Consider the following 9,558-nt stretch of genomic DNA (forward strand, 5'->3'; position numbering starts at 1 on the left):
TGGCATATAGAGCTATCGTCTAAGTCCGATTTGATTAAACATGTTCAATGTTATTAAAATAAATATGATTATAAAAACGTGACCTCCCCCCCTCCTCTCCCCGCTTCCACCCTCTCGCCTCTGTAAGCCTGTTCACCCCAAGAAATTTATTTTTAGATTCAAACTCCAGCAATTAGTCATAAGGACCACAATGTTTTGTACTTTTTGGGGTGAAGGTTGTTTAAGTGCTAACTTCGACATATCAAATATAACTTTTCATATTATTAAAAAAGATACAAGCTGAAATATATAGATTTTACGGCAATAACACACCATATTTAATGCCCAAAATGAGTAAAGCTCCTCTTTCAGAATAAAAAATACATAGGGCGCATGAAAAAAGTTCTTGACCTCAGGATGTAAAGAAATGGTGATTAAATTGATGTTCTCGAAAATAGATGATCTATAAAGCGTTTTATATGAACGATTTATAATATTGCTGGAACCTACATTTAGTAATATTTTTAAAAGCTACTTTATTTTAATTTTTGAATTTTTTTGTACGACAAAAATTATGAAAGTTTGCATCGATGCCCGTGCTGATTAGTAACAAATTTTCATTGAAAAAATGAATAAAAATAGTTTTCTAATGTATTGGCTTATATTCCCAAACAGGAGATCTGTCAAGAGTATACTATTGTAGATTGATAATATTGTTGATAATTAAATTTGATACAAAGTATATGATATCATTAATGCTATATAAAAAAAAGCATTAATATTTTCAATCGCAACAATCTTTTTATCCTAAGGACCCATTTTTTTGGGTTAAAGCTAAGCACTGCCGCATGTTAAAAAATTAAATAAAGCAAATAATATATATGATAAACAGCTAAGATTTGATAAATAATGACTACTAATTAAGTTGTAAAGTAATCATTTTATCTTTTATCTGTTTTCTTTATTTAGTTGTGTGTATAAGTATATGCATATATATATATATACTAGCCGTCCCGGCCAGGCCCTGCTCTGGCTTCTGTGAAAAACCTTTCTGTTAAAGACCATTACCTGTGTGTTTAGTAATCATCATAAACCCGGCATTGCCCACCCAAACCACAACCAACCAAAACAACAAAACGCAAACATAAAGCTAACACAATTACAAATACAAACGAAAACAAAAACCTAACAACAAACACAACCACAACCACTAACACCAATACAAACACAAAGAAAAAACAAACAAAAAAGCAAACGAAAACAAAAACCTAACAACAAACCCAACCACAAACACCAATACCAACAAAAAAAAAAACAACGAAAAAGCAAACGAAAACAAACCAAATCCAAACGCAAAACCAACCAAAAACACAAATACAAACCCAAACAAAAAAAACACAAACAAAAACGAAAAAAGAAAGAACAAAAACGAACCAAATCAAAACGCAACCACTAACGCAAACCCACCTAAACACAAAGAAAACACTAACGCGAACATAAACGCCCGGGGCGGAATCACCTGTTTTAGCTTAATGAACGACTATAGTACCCCAACTTATTCACAGTCTTTTGCACTCACTTAAACGAACGCGCCTGTTTCAATTTAATAAACAATTTTAATACTCCAAGCTTATCCGTAAAATACCTACAACATTTGCACTTGATCAATCCCCGCTAATTATGTAATTATTTTTTTTCCCAACACCAAAACAAAGTAATTAAAAAGTAAATTATTTTCACGGAATGCAATGGGTTTATAAAGGGAAGTAATTGTGTTTTTCCTAATTTATCAAAGGGAAGTAAGTGCTATAGGACTAAATAAAGACATAATTAGAATTTTTGTAAAAGATGATATTTTTTTTAAAACTTGTGTTTAATGAACATGCCGACAATTATTACTATAATTTGAAAAATGAAAATTATTTCCCAACACTTTCAATAGTAATTTTTTAGCTCATAAATTTAGACAAATGCGCACGCTAATTTTCTAACTTTTAAATTCGTACAATTCCAACGATATACAAATGCATTACATACAGAACTGAGCTTTATATATTAGATATATATATATATATATATATATATATATATATATATATATATATATATACATATATATATATATATATATATATATATATATATATACAGACATTAGTAAGTTAGGGAGTTCGACGTTGTAACTTTGCGAAGTGAGGCAGATAAGTTCTCTAAAGGAACAATCAATGTGAAGTATACAAGCTATAAGATGAAATACTTTGCAACCTTGTCTGATATAGATATTTGGCACTTTTATACTTCGTTACATATATGTATTATAGAAAACCTTCCGAACTTACGCGATCCTGATATTATATAGCTTTTTATAGCTTTGCGACATTAGAAAAATGTAAAAAAAAAAAAAAAAAAAAAAAAAAAAAAATTGTAAACATTACGCTCAGTTTTGATTAAAGAACGTTGTACTTAAAATAATGATGGTGTGGATAGGGGTGATTTGTGCACGTAATGCGATAAGTATGCAAGTGGGTGAGAAAAGCCACGTAGTTGTGTGCTTTTATTATAAAATTAACTGTATTAAATTTCCGTAAGTCTAAAACATAAAGTAAAAAAAAATTGTAAAAAAGTTGTAAACATTGCATACAGAGTTGATTAAAGAATGTGTGTACTTAAAATGTATGTGGTGTGGGTAGGGGTGAGTTGTGCACATAATGCGATAAGTATGCGGGGGGGGGGGAGTGAAGGAAATTTAAGATATTATTCACAGCCGTATTTAGCATGAAATGACAGCCGACTGTGAATAGCCGTATTGGGGCTATTCACAGTCGGCTGTCATTTCATGCTAAATACGACTGTGAATAATATCTTAAAATAATAAAAGCATTTATTGTGACTGGGGAATGAGGTATAGATTAAGAGAGCAGTGCTATTTTTATTTTGTTATAAAAAAGTTATTACAATTAAAGTTTGGTTTAGCTTTTAGGCTCATATCAGACATATCTGCTACAGGCTACGTAGGTCATAGACTAAAGTGTAGCGAGGGGGGGGGGGGTGGGGTATATATCCCCGGGCGCCGACCTTAGGGGGCGCCAAAATGGGGGTGCAAATCGAAAGTTTGAGGGGGGTTGCAAATGGAAATCTTGAGGGGGGGGGGGCAAATCGAAAACTTTAGTTGGTTGTTCACATTGCTATTCACTTATCAATTATCATTAAAAATTCACATTATCACATAGAATAAATATCAGGTGAAACAGGATGTCCTTTTTCATCAGCTATAATTCACTATTTCCACTTTTGTGTTTTTCTCTTTTTTTTTTTTTATTTTTTCTTTTTTTTTTGCTGATATGCCAACAATTACGTCACAAAAACAATTAACAAAAGTAACCCTTCGATGAGTAACTTAAGTAACTGAAAAAATATTTTGATATTAAGATTGAGAGGCGTACATAGGTATTTTTAACTTTAAATCTATCAAAAATGGTCACGTGAATACGACTGTGAATAGCCCCAATACGGCTATTCACAGTCAACTGTGAATAGACACTTCGATAATTTAATGCAGTTAAGTTTATATTAAATACACACGACTTCAAGACTTTCCCGCACCCCCATGCATACTTATCGCATGTATCTCACCTTTATGTAATAGACATATGGAAATAATTTAATACAGTAAAGTTTGTAATAAATACACACAACTAGTTCTAGTTCTGTTCTAGTTCTAGTTCTAGTTCTAGTTCTAGTTCTAGTTCTAGTTCTAGTTCTAGTTCTAGTTCTAGTTCTAGTTCTAGTTCTAGTTCTAGTTCTAGTTCTAGTTCTAGTTCTAGTTCTAGTTCTAGTTCTAGTTCTAGTTCTAGTTCTAGTTCTAGTTCTAGTTCTAGTTCTAGTTCTAGTTCTAGTTCTAGTTCTAGTTCTAGTTCTAGTTCTAGTTCTAGTTCTAGTTCTAGTTCTAGTTCTAGTTCTAGTTCTAGTTCTAGTTCTAGTTCTAGTTCTAGTTCTAGTTCTAGTTCTAGTTCTAGTTCTAGTTCTAGTTCTAGTTCTAGTTCTAGTTCTAGTTCTAGTTCTAGTTCTAGTTCTAGTTCTAGTTCTAGTTCTAGTTCTAGTTCTAGTTCTAGTTCTAGTTCTAGTTCTAGTTCTAGTTCTAGTTCTAGTTCTAGTTCTAGTTCTAGTTCTAGTTCTAGTTCTAGTTCTAGTTCTAGTTCTAGTTCTAGTTCTAGTTCTAGTTCTAGTTCTAGTTCTAGTTCTAGTTCTAGTTCTAGTTCTAGTTCTAGTTCTAGTTCTAGTTCTAGTTCTAGTTCTAGTTCTAGTTCTAGTTCTAGTTCTAGGTGCAGGTGCAGGTGCAGGCTCAGGCTCAGGCTCAGGCTCAGGTACAGGTACAGGTACAGATCTCAATTTCAAGCTTTACATCTATGTCTACAACTTCGTCTACGTCTCTTTAACAATATATGTTCATATTTCTGCGCTTCAGTTCATGCTTTTGTGTTTTTATATAGCTGTTCACATATAAAGGTCTTTAAGTTTTTTTTTAATCAAAGATCCAGACGAATGCAATCACATTAACTACGTCAAACGAAGGGAAAAAAAACCAACCAGCGCTATAGCGCAGACGGAAAATAATATCCTTAATGTACTGGTGCGTGACTATATAAGTGTACGATCTCCCAAATGTAATGAAATGTAAAGTATGTTTGCTAAAGGTTTTGCAGCCATGCGTTACATTCAGCCTAAACAAGGATTGCTGCAATCTTGCAACACAGGATTGATTGTGACTACATACCGCAAATCATATTTTAACGTAGAATAGATTTTCTTGTTCTGAGACGCCACGACCTTTCAAGATTCCAATTCGAAAATATGTTTAATGGCCGGCTTTTGATACAAATACAAAACAACTATTTTAAGAAATCGTGGTAAACGTGTATGCTTATTTAATGTTTGTAAAATATATACATATATATATATATATATATATATATATATATATATATATATATATATATATATATATATATATATATATATATATATATATATATATATATATATATATATACATATATATATATATATATATATATATATATATATATATATATATATATATATATATATATATATATATATACGTCTATACATATATGTGCGTTGAGTTTGTGTTAAGTTTGGTTCTGTTCTCAAGCTGGTACATTTAAAAAAAGATTTACCTTTGAGAAGCACTGGTATGCAGCTGGTATATAAAAGTGATAAAAGCGGTATAGCAAGTATGTTTTCGCCAAAGCTGGAGAATGTGGTCTTTCTTCATAGAAATATCGTTATTAGTTTTCTCCAACAGTGAATAAACTTTTCGTGATTTGCATCATCATCATCATTCCTTTGTGCCCCTTGGGGAGCAAAGGGCTGCAACCTTTATCTGTGTCCATGTGAGCCCAGCTGTTTTCACCTCTTCTTCAACCGTTCTTCTCCATGTCTTCCTTGGCCGGCCCACCCTCCTTTTTCCCTGGGGATTCCAGTCCAAAGCGTGTTTTGCGATGTTTTCTTTTTCTTTTCTTAATATGTGTCCGATCCATCCCCATTTACGGGCCTTGATATCTGCCTCTATTGGCTGTTGCTTTAAAGTTCGCCACAGGTGATTTGCATGCAGCGTATTATTTGAAAAGAATGATTAGGGTCTGCTATGTATTTATATTGTCTAAGACTCTATTTGTTCGCATATTTGACAAAAGAACAAAGAAAAACTCTCCTAAATGTCATAAGATATTGTATCTAGGACTGTTAGAACAAAAGTAATGAGTAATAATAATATCTTAACTACTTTCATACTATGTTGGCCTTTGTTCAACTTTCATTTAATAGATATTATTGTATTCTACTACTTTCTACTTTATTCTATTACATTTTTCTCTACTTTAATCAATGTAACTAAGCTCATTATGTTCCACCACGTTCTAAATATTCTATTAAATTATCGAAGATGTTTACTATGCTACCTATTCCACTTATCGTTCCTCTATAAATTGTATTACCTTCTACTTTACCTATTCCAATCTATTCAAGTCTACTTCACTCCACTATATTCGTCAATACTCCGTTATAGTCTATGATTTGGCTGATGCTGTGTGGGCTTTCTGTGGTAAGTGGTGCGTACGGAGCGAAATATGTTGTAGTACGTGAAAGGTGTGTGTATGAGGTTTAGATGTGTGTGTTTCAAGAAATAGGGTATGGGGCTAGGGTGTATTTTGGTGTGGATGTGTGTGGGGCGAAGTATGTGGTGTGAAAATGTGGTAGAGGGTGGTGGCATGTGGTTTAGCCTGGTGTAGTATGTGTGTTAAGCTATGTGAGGGGTTTGAGTGTTCCGATTCAATACCATTTGAATGTCACTACCATGTGAAGATATTGTACCCGCAGGCAAGCATCATACCATTGTTTATCCAGACAACACAGGTGACGACCAATCAACAAGATGAAACTAGGTTTCTTCTTATATTTATTCTGGTACTGAACTCACGTACACCCTTTCACTAAGACGAAGAAAATCAAACTCAAGCGGTCGGCGTGGTCGAGTCGGTAAAACTCATGGTTGCTAAACCGAAAAGTCTAGAGTTCGAACCCTCGGGCAGATGAGGCTCGTTAGCTGGGGACAGCCACTCTTCTAGGAGAGACAACTCCAAAACTAAACAACTGCTGCCTTGTAGTTTGTTCTTGGATAGACAAAGGCTATGGAAGCAAATCCAAAAAGAAAAGCAGGCTAAAATCGGAGTCAATGGCCTCAATGGCGCATAACCGGTTGACACGTATCCTTAATTGTGGTCGAGTCGGCAAAAGTTCAAGGTTGATAAAATTCGAAAAAGTCTCAAGATCAAACCCTCTGGCAGATAAGGCTCGATCCCCTCCAACACTAAAAATTAAGAACGAAGAAGAAGACTAACTCACACACAATACCCAGCAACCAGTCACTACACAAAAACGTCACTGTCACCTATACACGTCATCATTCCATGCGTTCTACATACAGTAGCGTACGCAAGAGTGGAGCAGGGGGAGCGGCCGCTCCCCCTCTGGCCATTTTCAGCAAAGTGGTGCCTTTTTGGAAACTTTTTAAACTCAAAGTTTTAAACAATATTTGTTAAAAAAATATTTTTGGTTGGCACATCTATGTAAATCACAAGATTTCTTTTCATGCAGCAATTAAGTATTATTGTTCAACACGTATTAACAGCTGCATCAGTTTGCCATTCTAAAAATAACCATTACGATGCATTGCAATGTTTAAATAAACCGGGAGTGATCTCCCCTAAACTTTCTCGAATATTCTTATATAAAACAACAGGGGATGGGAACTCGAGATATAGTTATGATTTTTAATCCATTTTAAATACTTAAACTTTTTTAAATAAAATAGAATCTCATAGAAAAAAGTATTGCACACCAAGCGAACGCCGAATAAAGATGTTCATAATGGTGCGCAATATTATTAGTACTTTATAAATTTAGTACTCAAAATTTGACAGAACGAAGAGAATTAGATTTTTTACTTACATGTGAAATTTTATTTATCTATCTGAAATAGTACTCAAGTTATAGGCTTTTGAAAAATTCAAAGTAGAAAAAGTACCACTTCCGGTTATCGGAAATCGCTCAAAAGTTGATACGGATCTACAATTTTATAAAATACTTATATATGAAATTTCATCAACCTAGCTGTAACGGTACTCAAGTTATCGTGTTTACACACACACAGACACACAGACACACAGACATACGGACAAGATTGCAGAATTATATTTTTCCGTATCAGTGAGGTGTAAAACGTCGAGATTTGTAAAAATCTCGATTTTTTTTTGCACGATTTCAATACTTTCTCTATACTACGTATATACGAGAAAGTAAAAACCTCTACGGGTAGTACCACCTGGCAAGAGGGGTGTTAAGTTTAAGGCAACTGTATAATGTATTTGCTTACGAATAACTGAATTAGAAAATCTTATACATAAAACTTCACACATAATTACTTTTTATATACAGTTTGAATCGTGTGTGTGATTAATTTAAAAAAAAAATTACAATACAGAAACAAATACAACTGATGGGGTACCTCTATTTACATTTACTTATGAGCAAACTGCGTAGTGGTGGGGAAATTTTGACATGGTCAACAACGTCACCACGATGAAGTAGTAGTATCCTTACAGTTTGGGCGATAGTGATTACGATTACAAATTTTATGAAACAGTTACAACCCCCCTCCCCCATTGACCCCTCTGTAAAAAAAATACTGTCATAATACCATTGCTACTTATTTAAATCTATTTCTGTAATATATATTAGTGTAATATATATCTGTGTAATATATATGTATGATGTTTAGAACAGTCATCTAAAAACTGACGCTATGTTCACTCTGAGTTGGTTACCCCCCCCCCCCCCCCCCAACACACACACCTCACCACCACAATTGTGTAGTGCGATATTAATTTCACACCTAGGTATACACTGGGTTGGATAATTGATCTAAAGTGACTGGACAGTGGTGAATATATATATATATATATATATATATATATATATATATATATATATATATATATATATATATATATATATATATATATATATATAATTACTAGCTGTATGTCATTACTTCGCTATGATGTTAAATAAATTGAAAGTAGCACTCTGAAGAAATATATATATATATATATATATATATATATATATATATATATATATATATATATATATATATATATATATATATGTATATATATATATATATATATATATATATATATATATATATATATATATATATATATATATATATATATATATGTATATATATATATATATGTATATATGTATATATATACATATGTATATATATACGTATATATATATATACATATATATACATATATACATATATATACATATGTATATATATACGTATATATATATATATATACATATATATACATATACATATATATATATATATATATATATATATATATATATATATATATATATATATATATATATATATATATATATATATATATATATATGTGTGTGTATATATGTATGTATAATGCATCAATGCTTTGAATAAATACAAACATGTTAAATGCAAAGTTTCTTTCAGACACTTTTTTCCGCCAGTTAGAGAAGAGACCCTTAAAACTTTCAGGAAAGGGGAAAGTTTGGGCAAGGGACAAAGTAGGGCCTATTTTCGGTATGAATTATATTGTTTTTCTTCTAGGAAGTGTTACGGTTCCTTGAAAGAAGCAATAATTTACGACGCAAAATAATACATTCCATTTTTATCAACACATTTGAAGATAAGGTCAAGACACAGGAAGTGCGTAGACAAGGGCACAACGCTGTATTAGTCCATATCCTGTGTCCCCACATTCGTTCACGTGATATTTTATGTTAAAACGTAGCCCCACATTTTGATGACGCCGGTTGTCACGCCACGCGTCGATACTTATTTATGAAACATTATCTCGGTCATAAAGTACAGATTACGAAATGTCAACTTAATTTGGGATGTCATGATGGGATGTTAATGGGACGTGGTCG

This window comes from Physella acuta, unplaced genomic scaffold (genome assembly GCF_028476545.2).
Source record: "Physella acuta isolate Inbredline_101_S28 unplaced genomic scaffold, ASM2847654v3 ptg001753l, whole genome shotgun sequence".
In the NCBI taxonomy this organism is placed as follows: Eukaryota; Metazoa; Mollusca; class Gastropoda; family Physidae; genus Physella; species Physella acuta.